This window comes from Pristiophorus japonicus, unplaced genomic scaffold (genome assembly GCF_044704955.1).
Source record: "Pristiophorus japonicus isolate sPriJap1 unplaced genomic scaffold, sPriJap1.hap1 HAP1_SCAFFOLD_548, whole genome shotgun sequence".
Taxonomy (NCBI): domain Eukaryota; kingdom Metazoa; phylum Chordata; class Chondrichthyes; family Pristiophoridae; genus Pristiophorus; species Pristiophorus japonicus.
Window position 1 is genome coordinate 140,407 of NW_027254455.1, and position 17,847 is coordinate 158,253.

Here is a 17,847-nt window from a genome sequence, read left to right on the forward strand (position 1 = left end):
TTCTCGCTTCAGGACCAATACCCGCTACCTAAGACAGACGACCTACTTGCGACGCTGATAGGAGGCAAGACGTTCACCAAGCTCAAACTGACTTCGGCCTACATGATGCAGAAGCTGGAAGAGTCTTCGAAGGACCTCACCTGCATCAACACGAACAAGGGACTGTTCATCTACAACAGTGCCCGTTTGGAATTCGGTCGGCTGCAGCGATCTTCCAGAGAAACATGGAGAGCCTACTCAAGTCCATACCACGCACGGTGGTTTTTCAGGACGACATATTGGTCACGGCCCAGAACACCGCCGAGCACCTACAAAACCTGGAGGAGGTCCTCCAGCGACTGGATCGCGTAGGGCTGCGGCTGAAGAGGTTGAAATGCATCTTCATGGCAACAGAAGTGGAGTTTTTGGGGAGAAAGATCGCAGCGGACGGCATTCGGCCCACAGACACCAAGACAGAGACTATCAGGAACGCGCCCAGGCCACAGAACATCACGGAGCTGCGGTCGTTCCTGGGACTCCTCAACTATTTTGGTAACTTCCTACCGGGGTTCAGCACCCTCTTAGAGCCCCTACATGTGTTATTGCATAAAGGTGAGAACTGGGTATGGGGAAAAAAACAAGTAATTGCTTTTGAGAAAGACGAAACATTTTATGCTCCAACAAGCTGCTTGTATTGTATAACCCGTGTAAAAGACTTATGCTAGCATGTGATGCGTCGTCGTACGGAGTCGGGTGTGTATTACAACAAGCTAACATTGCGGGGAATGTGCAACCTGTCGCCTATGCCTCCAGAAGTTTGTCTGAGGCCAAGAGGACCTACAGCATGATTGAGAAAGAGGCATTAGCGTGTGTGTTCGGGGTAAAGAAAATGCATCAGTACCTGTTTGCCTTCAAATTTGAGCTGGAAACCGATCACAAGCCCCTCATATCCCTGTTCGCTGAAAACAAGGGGATAAGTATTAATGCCTCAGCCCGCATACAAAGGTGGGCACTTGCGCTATCAGCGTATAACTATACCATCTGGCACAAGTCAGGCACTGAGAACTGTGCGGATGCTCTCAGTCGGCTACCATTGCCCACCACGGGGGTGGAAATGGCGCAACCTGCAAACTTGTTGATGGTGGCACAGCCCGCAGACTTGTTGATGGTCATGGAAGCATTTGAAAATGATAAATCACCTGTCACGGCCCGCCAGATTAGGACTTGGACCAGCCAAGACCCTTTGCTGTCCCTAATAAAAACCTGTGTACTGGATGGGAGCTGGGCCAGCATCCCCGTTGAAATGCAAGAGCCAATCAAGCCGTTCCAGCGGCGAAAGAACGAGCTGTCCATTCAGGCAGACTGCCTGTTGTGGGGTAACTGTGTAATGCTACCCAAAAAGGGCAGGGAGACTTTCATCTCGGATCTCCACAGCACACACCCGGGTATAGTAATGATGAAAGTGATAGCCAGATCCCACGTGTGGTGGCCCGGTATCGACTCTGACTTAGAGTCCTGTGTACGGCAATGCAGCGTATGTGCTCAGTTGAGCAACGCGCCCAGAGAGATACCACTAAGTTTGTGGTCCTGGCCCTCCAGACCATGGTCGAGGATCCATGTCGACTATGCGGGCCCAGTTCTCGGTAAAATGTTCCTGGTGGTGGTGGATGCTTTTTCAAAATGGATTCAATGTGAAATAATGTCGGGAAGCACTGCCACCGCCACCATTGAAAGCCTGAGGGCCATGTTTGCCACCCATGGCCTGCCTGACATACTGGTCAGTGACAACAGGCCATGTTTCACCAAGTTAAAGAATTCATGACACGCAATGGGATCAAACATGTCACCTCGGCCCCGTTTAAACCAGCCTCCAATGGGCAGGCAGAGCGGGCAGTACAAACCATCAAACAGAGCCTTAAACGAGTCAGAGGTCTCACTCCAAACCCGCCTGTCCCGAGTACTGCTCAGCTACCGCACGAGACTCCACTCGCTCACAGGGGTGCCCCCGGCTGAGCTACTCATGAAAAGGACACTTAAAACCAGACACTCGCTGATTCACCTCAACCTGCATGATCAGGTAGAGAGCAGGCGGCAGCAACAAAATGTAAACGATGGTCACGCCATTGTGTCACGGGAAATTGATCTGAATAACCCTGTGTATGTGCTAAACTATGAACATGATCCCAAGTGGATCGCGCGCACGGTGATAGCTAAAGAAGGGAGTAGGGTGTTTGTGGTCAAACTAGACAATGGACAAATTTGCAGAAAGCACCTGGACCAAACGAGGCTGCGATTCACAGACTGACCTGAACAACCCACAGCAGACACCACCTTTTGCGAGCCCACAACACACACCCAAAGGATCAACGACACCATCCCGGACCAGGAAATTGAACCCATCATGCCCAACAGCCCAGCAAGGCCAGGCTCACCCAGCAGCCCTGCAGGGCCAACAACACACCAGCCCAGCGAGGGCACAGCCAACACACCAGAACAGACATTTGTACCGAGGCGGTCCACCAGGGAAAGAAAGGCTCCCGACCGCCTCACCTTGTAAATAGTTTTCACTTTGACTTTGGGGGAGAGTGATGTTGTGTATCTGTAAAGCATGCACTCCCATATTCCGCCACCAGGGAGCGCATCCCCTGAAGTCCCAAGGGATCCCAGCATCCCTTGGGAGCACTGTATATAAGCCGGCCCCTAAGGCCTGTTCCTCACTCTGGAGAGTCTTAATAAATACTGAGGTCACTGTTACTCAAACCTCCCTGTGTGCAGTCTCATCTGTATTAGGAACACAACATGAATGACATCAATTACATGAATAGACTGGAGAAACTGGGGTTGTTCTCCTTGGAGCAGAGAAGTTTGAGAGGGGATTTGATAGAGGTGTTCAAAATCATGAAGGTCTGGACAGAGTAGAGAGAGCGAGAGACTGTTCCCATTGGCGGAAGGGTTGAGAACCAGAAGACACAGATTTAAGGTGATTGGCAGATTCAATCAAGGCCTTCAAAAGGGAATTGTGTAAGTATCTGAAAGAGAAACATTTGCAGGACTACAGTGAAAAGGTGGGGGTTGGGACTAGCTAAAGTGTTCTTGCAGAGAGCCGGCATGGGCTAGATGGGCTGAATGGCCTCCTTCTGTGCTTTAACCATTCAATGACTCTAATATCTACTGGCTTTATCTACCTGGTAATGCCCCAAAGTCAACTCCATCAAACCCTCTTCACATTGCTGATGGAAGGTGAATATTTTGTGATTTATTTTGTACATTAGACAAAAAGAATTGGTCCCCACACGAACCCAAGTGAAGGGTGTGCATTTTATAACATGGAGGAGCCCGTGTGTTTCATTGAGAACAGCGCATCTGGTGAACTCCAGGTCAACCAAGAAACCTTGAACATGCTGTCAGAGATCAACCAACTGACGGTGGTGGTGGCCATCGTGGGACTGTACTGCACCGGGAAATCCTACCTGATGAACAAACTCGCTAGGAAACAGAAAGGTACACACTTAAAACCATCACATTTAAACGAGTACCGAGGTCAGGTTACAGTACCAGATAGCTCTCAAAACTGCAGGAGTTATGGCTTGTTAGAAATATTCTGTTATTTTCATCCCTGATGAAGAAATATAAACATAAACCATGTCCATGGCAATAAAGAATGTTGAACTATTTGATGTAATTGGTTGAACGAACTTTCCTGTGCACTCAATGAAAAAGATGGAACTGGCCATTGTCTACTGCATGAACAAACCACCACGATACAATTTTCTATCGGATCTTCGATAGGGGCCTTGGGCTAGAAGTTCTGATCCCCCCGCCTCCCCGCACCCCCCTCCCCACCTTTGGGGAGATATATTTCGAAATGTGAGAAAAAGTATCGCCAGGCGATAATCCTTTTTTGATCCCGGGACTTCGGCTTTAGCGCTCCGAGAGGGAAGTGGAGCGCTAAATCAAACGCTAACCACTTCTCTTAGGGTGCTTGCGAGAGGAGCGCTGGAGAATTGTCAGTGCAGTGTTCCAGCATCAGAGGCTCTTTCCCTCGCTTAAAGGGAAGGGCCGATGATGGGTTGCAACATTCTTGTACTTAGTTGTGTGAGGCCAGGGGACTTCCATTGTAGCCCCAGTCATTCTCAGAGAGTGGAGGGCTGAGGCATTGCACAGCAATGAGGCATCACGAAATCTCAGCAGGCACCAGACTTGTGTGAAGAATGAAGTTTGACCTACCTGCTCCTCAAGTGGCTTCCGCTGTTGATGCCCGGCGATGCAGCGGGGACGGGGGCGGGGGGAGGGGGCAGCTGCGGAAGCAAATTTCACATCCGGGGCGGTAACAGAGTGCTGTGCAACGTCAAAGAGGAGTCAAGGATTATGGGGAGCGGGCAGGGAAGTGGAGTTCAGGCCAGGATCAGATCAGCCATGATCTTATTGAATGGCGGAGCAGGCGCGAGGGACCAAATGGCCGACTCCTGCTCCTATTTCTTATGTTCTTATGTATGACGTCACGATCTACCGGGCGCGAGAGACCGAGGCGGTAAGTGCTCGCGCCTGCGCAAAACCACCCAGGAAGTTCACGGGCGTTGCTGAATTCGGTGCAACCGATCGGTAACCCCTTCACGCCCCGTTACTGCCCCGTGCAGGCACTAACGAGAGGCGCAAAGCAGCCGAATTTCTCCCCCAAAGCTGGTTTCCTCCCTGTGCTGCGGTCGATCATTCATCATCTCTCTAGTTACTTCTCCCTCTCTCTCTCTCTCTCTACCTTTTTCCCATCCCCCTCGAGAAATGAGTCCCAGTGCTGGTTTTGCAATGTTATGGTTTATTGACCTGAGTTGCCACTTTCAATGGTCTGCATATTGTACCCCTAAATCCCTTTACACCCCTATCCCATTTAGACTCTTGTGTTTCAAGACGTCGGTGGCTTTTTTATTCCTCCTACCAACTCACATTTATCTATATTGAGGTTCATTGGCCATTTCCATGCTCATTCTGCAAGTTTATTGTCATCTTCTTCTGCGCTGTGGCAGTCGACCTTACTTTGCTCTTTACCTTCAGGTTACAGTTATTTGTGTCAGGTGTCACTGTGCACAAACATGGTTCAGTGGGTAGCACTCTCGCCATTGTGTCGTTAGGTTGTGGGTTCAGGTCCCACTCCGAACACTTGAGCACAAAATCTAGGCTGACACTCACAGTGCAATGCTGAGGGAGTACTGCGCTGTCAGAGGGGCCGTCTTTTTCAGATCTTCCCTCTCAGGTGGATGTAAAATATCCCATGGCACCGTTCGAAGAGCAGGGCAGTTCTTCCTGGTGTGCTGGGGGCCAATGTTGACCCCTCAATCAACATCATCAAAAAAAAAACAGGTTGTCTGGTCCTTATCACATTGCTGTTTGTGGGAGCTTGCTGTGCACAAAATTGCCTGCCGTGTTTCCCACATTACAACAGTGACTACACCCCAAAAGTACTTCATTGGCTGTAAAGTGCTTTGAGACATCCTGAGGTTGTGCAAGGCGTTATATAAATATAACTCTTCCTTTCCGATCCCTCACCCATTTTACTGGTTTAAAGGTTTTATCCACAGCCCAAGTTATCCTTCCCGCTCGAACACCGCTGGTAGTTGGGCAGTCAAAGGCATCCTGCCAGTGTTCCAAAACAAACACATTCCTACATAAAGATGGCCTTGATGTACGATTCACTTTTATTCTGCAAATAACTAACTAGTTTCTACTCCGGCGAAACAAAATAGGTTTCTCACTTGGATCAACCATTCAATCCCAGAGCAAAGGGATCTGGATGTGGTGTGTGCCTCATCCACTAGAGCCAGACCACTGCCTCGTGCTACTGGACACTGAGGGACTGGGCGACATGGACAAGGTGAGTCATTCTAACTCTCAATCAACTCTTGTGTGTCATGGATCTAAGTCCATTCTATTTAACAAAGGAACACACTCAAGTTCCACTTTGCTGATGTATGCTACAGAATAGTTTTTTTAAATGGTGAGACACTATTATGGGCTGGATTTTTGAGGGGTTTGCGACCGGGTTTTCGCCGTGATTTGCCGCTTCGCGGCAAGAACTCAGCGGCAAAGCCCGAGCGGGATCCTCGGCTCCTTGTTTGCGGCGGCGATGGAACGGACTGCCGGGGAGAGCAGCGCCAGACGTGTAACGACGAGAATTGCGATACCGACCGAGTTTTGGCTCTCTCCCGCTCATCATCATAGGCAGTCCCTCGAAACGAGGAAGACCTGCTTCCATGCCAAAAAGGGATGAATTCACACGTACGCCGCACCCAGAACAGCAACAGGTAAAACATGTTGGGACAGCCCTGCCAGCAGTGGTACATTAGAAAACCTGTAAAAAAGGTAAGGTGAAGTACTCTTCTTCAGAGATTTAGTAGCTAAGGGTAATGTTGTTTGAATGTTTTTTTGAATTTCTCTCCCCTCCCTGCCCCGAGGCCCCTCTCACAGCACAAACGACCCCACACTAAAGTTGGCGAGGATCATGTTTTGCACCGCGAATGCTAGTACAACGTTCCCCGCCCTGACCGATGCACCACTGGTGCAGGCCAGTCTGGTGAACCTTCGCTGCACTCCCTCAATAGCAAGAACATCCTTCCTCAGATTAGGAGACCAAAACTGAACACAATATTCCAGGTGAGGTCTCACCAAGGCCCTGTACAACTGCAGTAAGACCTCCCTGCTCCTATACTCAAATCCACTAGCTATGAATGCCAACATACCATTTGCCTTCTTCACCGCCTGCTGTACCTGCATGCCAACTTTCAATGACTGATGAACCATGACACCCAGGTCTCATTGCACCTCCCCTTTTCCTAATCTGCCGCCATTCAGATAATATTCTGCCTTCGTGTTTTTGCCCCCAAAATGGATAACCTCACATTTATCCACATCATACTGCATCTGCCATGGATTTGCCCTCTCGCCTAACCTGTCCCAGTTACCTTGCAACCTCTTAGCGTCCTCCTCACAGCTCACACCGCCACCCAGCTTAGTGTCATCTGCAAACTTGGAGATATTACACTCAATTCTTTCATCTAAATCGTTAATGTATATTGTAAAGAAGAGTGAGAGGAGATCTCACTGAAACATTCTGAGGGGGATTGACAGGGTCATGCTGAGCAATTATTTCCCATGGCTGGTGCTAGAGGGCATACTCTCAGGATACAGTGTCGGCTTTTTAACACTGAAGAGCAATTTCTTCACTCAAAGGTTGTGAATCTTTGGAATGTTCAGCCTCAAAGGGCTGTAGATATTCAGTCGTGAGTATATTCAAGGTTGGGATAAATAGATTGTTGGAGTCGAGGGGAATCAAGGGATATGGGGATCAGGCGGGAAAGTGGAGTTGTGGTCATAGATCAGCCATGATCTTATTGAATGGCGGAGCAGGCTCGCGGGGCCGTATGGCCTACTCCTGCTCCTAACTCTTGTGTTCTTATGGGGAGGGGAGTATGGGAGGGGTAACTTTTTGATATTAATTAACTGATTCAACAACATACATTGCTTAGTGGTTTGCACTGGAACATGGGAACTAGAGGAGGTCTTTCAGCCCCTCGAGCCTGTTCCACCGTTCAATTAGATCAGGGCTCATCTGTTCCTTAACTCTATTTACCCGCTTTGGTTCCATATCGCTTCATACCATTAGCTTACAAAAAGCTATCTCAGATTTGACATTTCCAATTGATCCCCCACCCCAGCCTCAGCCTCAGCAGCCTTTATAGGAGGAGAGGATCCCAGAATTCCACTACCCTTTGTGTGAAAATGTGCCTCCTGATTTCACTCCTGAATCTTTTTCTCAAAGACCAGCCGGTAGGTGGAGACTACAGAGCCCGTTTACACCTTGGCACCCAATATTGCACAGAGTCGTAACCTAACCTGCTGTTTCATATTCAACCAGAGGGAGGGTATTGTGGGAAATGATTGACTGTCAAGTGTAATTGTTTCAATCTCTGCAGGGGGATGAAAACAATGACTCTTGGATCTTGCTGTGCTGATGAGCAGCATGTTGGTGTACAACAGCATGGGCACCATCGATTAGTACGCACTGGGCAAGCTACAGTATCCTTCATATATTGTTTGCAAAAAACACTCCCGTGGATCCAAGAGTATAAACAGGAGGAAAAAAGCACATTGATATAGCGCCTTTCACTGGAAATCAACAAGGTTGTGTTGTGATGCCCTTCATGGTAGAATACCCGGTTGACCCTGACTCTGGGGATATAGAGATGGAGAAGGAATACTAGGGCAAGGCATCCAAAGTTAGATAAAATGAGACGGATCAGGTTGGTGCAAACATTCACGTGTGAATTTATCTTACATTCACCACACACGGACTGCAGCGGTTCAAGAAGGCGGCTCACCACCACCTTCTCAAGGGCAATTTGGGATGGCAATAAATGCCGGCCTTGCCAGCGATGTCCACATCCCAGGAACAAATAAAAAAATGTACATTTGATAATCCCAGTGCTCGGAATGATATTTCATAATCGTGACTATCTCAAGGCATTATTTTGGCCATGCATTTTCCCACTCACCTAACCTGTCCAGGTCACCCTGCACCCTCTTAGCATCCCCCTCACAGCTCACACCGCCACCCAGCTTATTGTTATCTGCAAACTTGGAGATATTACACTCAACTTCATCTAAATCATTGATGTATATTGTAAATAGCTGGGGTCCCAGCACTGAGCCCTGCGGCACCCCACTAGTCACTGCCTGCCATTCTCAAAAGGACCCGTTTATCCCAACTCTCTGCTTCCTGTCTGCCAACCAGTTCCCTATCCACGTCAGTACATTACCCCCAATACCATGTGCTTTAATTTTGCACCAAATCTCTTGCGTGGGACCTTGTCAAAAGCCTTTGAAAGTCCAAATACACCACATCCACTGGTTCTCCCTTGATCACTCTACTAGTTACATCCTCAAAAAATTCTAGAAGATTTGTCAAGCATGATTTCCCTTTCATAAATCCATGCTGACTTGGACCGGTCCTGTCACTGCTTTCCAAATGCGCTGCTATTTCATCTTTAATAATTGAAGCCAACATTTTCCCCACTACTGATGTCAGGCTAACCGGTCGATCATTCCCCATTTTCTCTTTCCCTCCTTTTTTATAAAGTGGTGTTACATTAGCTACCCTCCAGTCCATAGGAACTGATCCAGAGTTGATAGACTGTTGGAAAATGATCACCAATGCATCCACTATTTCTAGGGCCACTTCCTTAAGTACTCTGGGATTTGGAAATTCCCATGAATTTGGAAGTTCCTACTTGTCTATCCTCCCTGAGTTCTGACCCCTCACACCAACCAGTGGTCAGTTTGAAGTAGAATGTTCACTGGTAAATTCCTGAGGTTCAGGTAAATTCTAACTCACTGGATTTACTGTCCTGCCAGATTACACACGCGGTTTTCTAAAACAAAATTCAAGCAGAGTGGCTGAGGTAGTGTAGTGGTTATCTTACGGGACTAGTAATCCAAGAGAGCATGAGTTCAAACCTCCTAGTGGCAGTTTGAGAATTTGATGCAATTTTTAAAATCTTGCAATGCATAATCTGGTCCTAGTAGCAGTGATCGTGATGCTCTTGTATTGTCGTACAAACCTATCTGGTTTACTGTGACTCTTGCCTCCGAGTCAGAAGGTTGTGGGTTCAAGTCCCACTCCAGAGACTTGAGCACAAAAATCTACACTGATACTTCAGTGCAGTACTGAGGGCGCGCTGCATTGTCAGAGGTGCTGTCTTTCGGATGAGATGTTAAACCGAGGCCCCGTCTGCTCTCACAGGTGGACATAAAAAATCACATGGCACTATTTCAAAGAACAGTAGGGAAGTTATCCCTGGTGTCCTGGCCAATATATATCCCTCAAAAAACAGATTATCTGGGTCATCATCATGTTGCTGTTTGTGGGAGCTTGCTGTGCGCAAATTGGCTGCTGCGTTTCCCACATTACAACAGTGACTACACTTCAAAAGTACTTTATTGACTTTAAAGCACTTTGAGACATCCAGTGGTCATGAAAGGTGCTATATAAATGCAAGTCTTTCTTTTTAGGGAAGGAACCTGCAATCCTTACCCGGTTTGCCCATAATGCTCCAATTTCAAAATTCTCCTCTTTATTTTCAAATCCCTCCATGGCCTCGCCCCTCCCTATCTCTGTAATCTCCTCCAGCCCTACAACCCCCCCAAGATGTCTGCGCTCCTCTAATTCTGCCCTCTTGAGCATCCCTGATTATAATCGCTCGACCTTTGGTGGCCATGCCTTCTGTTGCCTGGGCCCCAAGCTCTGGAACTCCCTCCCTAAACCTCTCCGCCTCTACCTCTCTTTCCTCCTTGAATACAATCCTGAAAATCTACCTCTTTGACCAAGCTTTTGGACACCTGCGCTAATTTCTCCTTATTGGCTCGCTGTCAAATTTGTTGTCTTATAATACTCCTGTGGAAAGCCTTGGGATGTTTTACTATGTGAAAGGCGCTATATAAATACAAGCTATAGTTGTTATATGTGACTCCAGGGCTACACCAACGTGGTTGACTCTTAACTGCCCTCTGAAATGGTGTACCAGATTGAAGGCCCACCACCATGTTCTCAGGGCAAGTAGAGGTGCACAATAAATGCCAGTGATCCCCATATCCAGAGAATGAATTACAAAAAGGGTCAGGAGCTTTATTAATGCATTAACCCATTCCTGGAACAAATACATTCCAGAGAATGAATTACAAAAAGGGTCAGGAGCTTTATTAATGCATTAACCCATTCCTGGAACAAATACATTCCAGAGAATGAATTACAAAAAGGGTCAGGAGCTTTATTAATGCATTAACCCTTTCCTGGAACAAACACATTCCAGAGAATGAATTACAAAAAGGGTCAGGAGCTTTATTAATGCATTAACCCTTTCCTGGAACAAACACATTCCAGAGAATGAATTACAAAAAGGGTCAGGAGCTTTATTAATGCATTAACCCTTTCCTGGAACAAACACATTTCTGCTGTTTCTATCCTATTGTTTGGGATTGAAGAGTCCATTTTGTGGGTAAAAGGCATCTTTGTCAGAGATCTGTTGAAGGAACTTGTGCCTGGAGAATGCCAGACGGTTAAGCTGTCAGACTGATATCTGAATGCTCTGGACATTTAATTGACTAAGGGGGAGAAATTCATTGCAGCCCAGGAATGGGCGTTAACTTTAGAAAAGTTTGAGATTTAGCGTCAGGCGTTAATGAATCGCGCTGCACACATTAAATCTCATTGTTCAAAGAAAGGATTGGAGCACTAAATCAAGCGCGAATAGCCTAGCTCAGGGGCGTTAGACTCAAAGTGCTAAGCAATATCAGGTGCAGTCTAATCACAAGTTATCACTGGCACAGGCTCTTTCCAGTTCTTAAAGGGGAGGTTCATTGATGCTACAAAACCACATTCTAGTGTAGCACTTTGACATGTTGTGAGAATAAAAATGCCACGAATGTTTAGTAGCCACAAGACTCTGGAGATTAAACAGCCTTTAAATGACTGAATTCAACTGTTACACAATGTCAAACTGACAAGGAGGCAGTGAAACAGCACTAAGCTGACAGCTGCGACTCATTTCTCATGACCCCTTTAAGTAGCACCCCTGGACATGGCATCCACTGGCTTGTTGCCTCCTCCCCCTGTCACTGTCAGGGACAGGCGCGAAGGCAGGGGGACGACAATGAATTTTGCAGGTCGGGCCGCAGTGAGCAGAGCACGTGCACTGACGTCACGATCTGCCTGGCGCTGAAGTCCTCGGCGCTAACTCGTAGCAGCAATGCTACAGGGGGGGCCAGATTTGATGTACATCGCTGGATTCGCCTCGTGTAATGCTCCTGCCTCAGCTCCCCCTGCACGGCACTGACTGGCACTAAGGTACTTCATTTTTACCCCGAAATGTCGATGAGAACAGACTCTTCCTTGACACATCGACACTAATAACACCTGGCTCCGGTTAGACATTAGCACTATCCAAGTGTCAGCTGTGGCCTAGTGGGTAGCACACTTGCCTCTGAGGTAGAAGGTTGTGGGTTCAAGTCCCACTCCAGGAGCTTGAGCATATAATGCTAGGCTGACATTCCAGTGCAGTGCTGAAGGAATGCAGCACTGTTTTTCAGATGATACATTAAACCAAGGCCCTGTCTGTCCCCTCAGGTGGATGTAAAAGATCACATGATGCTATTTTGAAGGCGGCCAGTGGAGTTCTCTGATTTCCTGGTCAATATTTATCCCTTAATCAACATACCAAAAACAGGTTATCTGGTCATTATCACATTGTTGTTTGTGGGAGCTTGCTGTGTACCAATTGGTGGCAGTGTTTCTACAGTACAACAGTGATTATACTTCAAAAGTATTTCATTGATTGTAAAGCACTTTGAGACGTCCGGTGGTTGTGAAGGGCACGTATAAATGCAAGACTTGCTTTCTTTTACCCTGGGCCTCAGCACCTCGAATCTGGCAGCCATTTGTAAATGTGTTCCTTAGCTGGTCCTCAGTTACATCACAGAACTGACCGAGCACATCAAAGTGAAAGCGGCAGCTGGGACTGACCAGTCGCTGGGGTTTGCCCGGTTCTTCCTGGCCTTTGTGTGGTCAGTTGGCGACTTCGCCCTGGAGCTGAGGACAAATGACGGAGAGACATCATTGGACGATTACCTGGAGTTGGCTCTCAAACTGAAGCAAGGTAAGTGTGGGAAACCGTCAGCGGGACTGACAAACAGAACGGCTGGTTTTGTACAAGCAGCGGTGTAAAAATGTTTGGTCAGTCCAGCCGTCACCACTTGAACACACAAGTGTTGCTGTTGCACCTGGTCAGTTCTCAGTTTGAATCAGAGCACATATCTACACAGAAGGAGGCCCCTAGCTCATCGTGCCTGTGGTCACTCTGTGAAATAGCTATCCAATTAGTCCCATTTTCTGCCCCGTCCCCATTTGCTCAACATTGCGTGTTCCTGTTAGGGACATGAGCAGGACAAGTTTTATTGAGTTTTACTCCATTTGTGAGTATAATGGCATCATATTCAGAGTAGGCCAAATGGCAGGCCCCACCTACGGCCAAATGGCAGGCCCCACCTCCGGCCAAATGGCCAACCACACCTCCGGCAAAATGGCAGGCCCCACCTCCGGCCAAATGGCAGGCCCCACCTCCGGACAAATGGCCAACCACATCTCCGGCCAAATGGCAGGCCCCACCTCCGGCCAAATGGCCGACCCCACCTCCGGCCATATGGCCGACCCCACCTCCGGCCAAATGGCAGGCCCCACCTCCGGCCAAATGGCCAACCCCACCTCCGGCCAAATGGCAGGTCCGACCACCAGCCAAATGGCAGGCCCCATCTCCGGACAAATGGCAGGCCCCACCTCCGGACAAATGGCCAACCACACCTCCGGCCATATGGCCGACCCCACCTCCGGCCAAATGGTCGATCCCACCTCCGACCAAATGGCCGGTCCCACCTCAGACCAAATGGCCAACCTCACCTCCGACCAAATGGCCGACCCCACCTCCAACCAAATGCCTGACCCCACCTCCGGTCAAATGGCCGGTCCGACCACCAGCCAAATGGCCGATCCCACCTCCGGCCAAATGACCGACCCCACCTCCGGTCAAATGGCCGATCCCACCTCCGGCCAAATGGCCGATCCCACCTCCGAGCAAATGGCCGACCCCACCTCCGGCCAAATGGCCGACCCCACCTCCGGCCAAATGGCCGACCCCACCTCCGGCCAAATGGCCGGTCCCACCTCCAGCCAAATTGCCGACCCCATATCCGGTCAAATGGCCGACCCCACCGCCGACCAAATGGCCGGTCCCACCTCCGGCCAAATGGCCGACCCCACCTCCGACCAAATGGCCGAACCCACCTCCGACCAAATGGCCGGACCCACATCCAGCCAAATGGCCGACCCCACCTCCGACCAAATGGCCAAACCCACCTCCGACCAAATGGCCGGTCCCTCATCCAGCCAAATGGCCGACCCCACCTCCGACCAAATGGCCGACCCCACCTCCGACCAAATGGCCGAACCCACCTCCGACCAAATGGCCGGCCCCACATCCGACAAATGGCCGGTCCCACCTCCGACCAAATGACCGGCCCCACATCCGACAAATGGCCGGTCCCACCTCCGACCAAATGGCCGACCCCACCTCCGAACAAATTGCCGGCCCCACATCCGACAAATGGCCGGCCCCACCTCCGACCAAATGACCGGTCCCACATCCGACCAAATGGCCGGTCCCACCTCTGGCCAAATGACCGGTCCCACATCCGACCAAATGGCCGAACCCACCTCCGACCAAATGGCCGGACCCACATCCGGCCAAATGGCCGAACACACCTCCGACCAAATGGCCGGACCCAACTCCGAACAAATGGCCGAACCCACCTCCGACCAAATGGCCGGACCCACATCCGACAAATGGCCGGTCCCACCTCCGACCAAATGGCCGGCCCCACCTCTGGCCAAATGACCGGTCCCACCTCCGACCAAATGGCCGGTCCCACCTCCGGCCAAATGGCCGGTCCCACATCCGGCCAAATGACCGGTCCCACCTCCGACCAAATGGCCGGTCCCACCTCCGACCAAATGGCCGGTCCCACCTCCGACCAAATGGCCGGTCTCACCTCCGACCAAATGGTCGACCCCACCTCCGACCAAATGGCCGACCCCACCTCCGACCAAATGGCCGACCCCACCTCCGACCAAATGGCCGGTCCCACCTCCGACCAAATGGTCGACCCCACCTCTGACCAAATGGCCGGTCCCACCTCCGACCAAATGGCCGACCCCACCTCCGACCAAATGTCCGACCCCATCTCCGACCAAATGGCCGGTCTCATCTCCGACCAAATGGCCGACCCCACCTCCGACCAAATGTCCGACCCCATCTCCGACCAAATGGCCGGTCCCACCTCCGACCAAATGGTCGACCCCACCTCTGACCAAATGGCCGGTCCCACCTCCGACCAAATGGCCGACCCCACCTCCGACCAAATGTCCGACCCCATCTCCGACCAAATGGCCGGTCCCACCTCCGACCAAATGGCCGTCCCCACCTCCGACCAAATGGCCGTCCCCACCTCCAACCAAATGGCCGGTCCCACCTCATACCAAATGGCCGACCCCACCTCCGACCAAATGGCCGACCCCACCTCCGACCAAATGGCCGGCCCCACCTCCGACCAAATGGCCGGTCCCACCTCCGACCAAATGACCGGTCCCACCTCCGACCAAATGGCCGGTCCCACCTCCGACCAAATGGCCGGCCCCACCTCCGACCAAATGGCCGGTCCCACCTCCGACCAAATGGCCGGTCCCACCTCCGACCAAATGACCGGTCCCACCTCCGACCAAATGGCCGGTCCCACCTCCGACCAAATGGCCGGTCCCACCTCCGGCCAAATGGCCGACCCCACCTCCGGCCAAATGGCCGACCCCACCTCCGACCAAATGGCCGGACCCACCTCCGAACAAATGGTCGGTCCCTCATCCGACCAAATGGCCGAACCCACCTCCGACCAAATGGCCGGACCCACATCCGGCCAAATGGCCGGTCCCACCTCCGACCAAATGGCCGGACCCACATCCGACAAATGGCCGGTCCCACTTTCGACCAAATGGCCGGCCCCACATCCGACAAATGGCCGGTCCAACCTCCAACCAAATGACCGGTCCCACCTCCAACCAAATGGCCGGTCCAACCTCCGACCAAATGGCCGGTCCCACCTCCGGCCAAATGGCCGGTCCAACCTGCAACCAAATGACCGGTCCCACCTCCAACCAAATGGCCGGTCCCACATCCGGCCAAATGGCCGGTCCCACCTCATACCAAATGGCCGACCCCACCTCCGACCAAATGCCTGACCCCACCTCCAACCAAATGGCCGACTCCACTTCCGACCAAATGGCCGGTCCCACCTCCGGCCAAATGGCCGGTCCAACCTGCAACCAAATGACCGGTCCCACCTCCAACCAAATGGCCGGTCCCACCTCCGGCCAAATGGCCGGTCCCACCTCATACCAAATGGCCGACCCCACCTCCAACCAAATGGCCGGTCCCACCTCATACCAAATGGCCGACCCCACCTCCAACCAAATGGCCGACCCCACCTCCGACCAAATGGCCGGCCCCACCTCCGACCAAATGGCCGGTCCCACCTCCGACCAAATGACCGGTCCCACCTCCGACCAAATGGCCGGTCCCACCTCCGACCAAATGGCCGGCCCCACCTCCGACCAAATGGCCGGTCCCACCTCCGACCAAATGGCCGGTCCCACATCCGACCAAATGGCCGGTCCCACCTCCGACCAAATGGCCGGTCCCACCTCCGACCAAATGCCTGACCCCACCTCCGACCAAATGGCCGACCCCACCTCCAACCAAATGGCCGACCCCACCTCCGACCAAATGGCCGTCCCCACCTCCGACCAAATGGCCGACCCCACCTCCGACCAAATGGCCGGCCCCACCTCCGACCAAATGGCCGGTCCCACCTCCGACCAAATGGCCGACCCCACCTCTGACCAAATGGCCGGTCCCACCTCTGACCAAATGGCCGGTCCCACCTCTGACCAAATGGCCGGTCAGACCTCCGACCAAATGGCCAACCCCACCTCCAGTCAAATGGCCGGTCCCACCTCCGACCAAATGGCCGGTCCCACCTCCGACCAAATGGCCGGTCCCACCTCCGACCAAATGGCCGGTCTCATCTCCGACCAAATGGCCGGTCCCACCTCCGACCAAATGGCCGGTCCCATCTCCGACCAAATGGCCGACCCCACCTCCGACCAAATGGCCGGTCCCACCTCCGACCAAATGGCCGGTCCCACCTCCGACCAAATGGCCGGCCCCACCTCCGACCAAATGGCCGGTCCCACCTCCGACCAAATGGCCGGTCTCATCTCCGACCAAATGGCCGGTCCCACCTCCGACCAAATGGCCGGTCAGACCTCCGACCAAATGGCCGACCCCACCTCCGACCAAATGCCCGACCCCACCTCCGACCAAATGGCCGACCCCACCTCCGACCAAATGGCCGGTCCCACCTCCGACCAAATGGCCGGTCCCACCTCCGACCAAATGGCCGGTCTCATCTCCGACCAAATGGCCGGTCCCACCTCCGACCAAATGGCCGGTCCCATCTCCGACCAAATGGCCGACCCCACCTCCGACCAAATGGCCGGTCCCACCTCCGACCAAATGGCCGATCCCATCTCCGACCAAATGGCCGGTCCCACCTCCGACCAAATGGCCGGCCCCACCTCCGACCAAATGGCCGGTCCCACCTCCGACCAAATGGCCGGTCCCACCTCCGACCAAATGGCCGACCCCACCTCCGACCAAATGGCCGGCCCCACCTCCGACCAAATGGCCGGTCCCACCTCCGACCAAATGGCCGGTCTCATCTCCGACCAAATGGCCGGTCCCACCTCCGACCAAATGGCCGGTCAGACCTCCGACCAAATGGCCGACCCCACCTCCGACCAAATGCCCGACCCCACCTCCGACCAAATGGCCAGTCCCACCTCCGACCAAATGGCCGGTCCCACCTCCGACCAAATGGCCGGTCCCACCTCCGACCAAATGGCCGACCCCACCTCCGACCAAATGGCCGGTCCCATCTCCGACCAAATGGCCGACCCCACCTCCGACCAAATGGCCGGTCAGACCTCCGACCAAATGGCCAGTCCCACCTCCGACCAAATGGCCGACCCCACCTCCGACCAAATGCCCGACCCCACCTCCGACCAAATGCCCGACCCCACCTCCGACCAAATGGCCGGTCCCATCTCCGACCAAATGGCCGACCCCACCTCCGACCAAATGGCCGACCCCACCTCCGACCAAA

At 52.2% G+C, this 17,847-nt stretch overlaps 1 pseudogene; it reads left to right on the forward strand.

Annotated features, from left to right (window-relative positions):
• The first annotated feature begins 3,305 nt into the window (after positions 1-3,305).
• Positions 3,306-17,847, forward strand: part of LOC139254475 (guanylate-binding protein 1-like) — a 46,879-nt pseudogene continuing 32,337 nt past the window's right edge.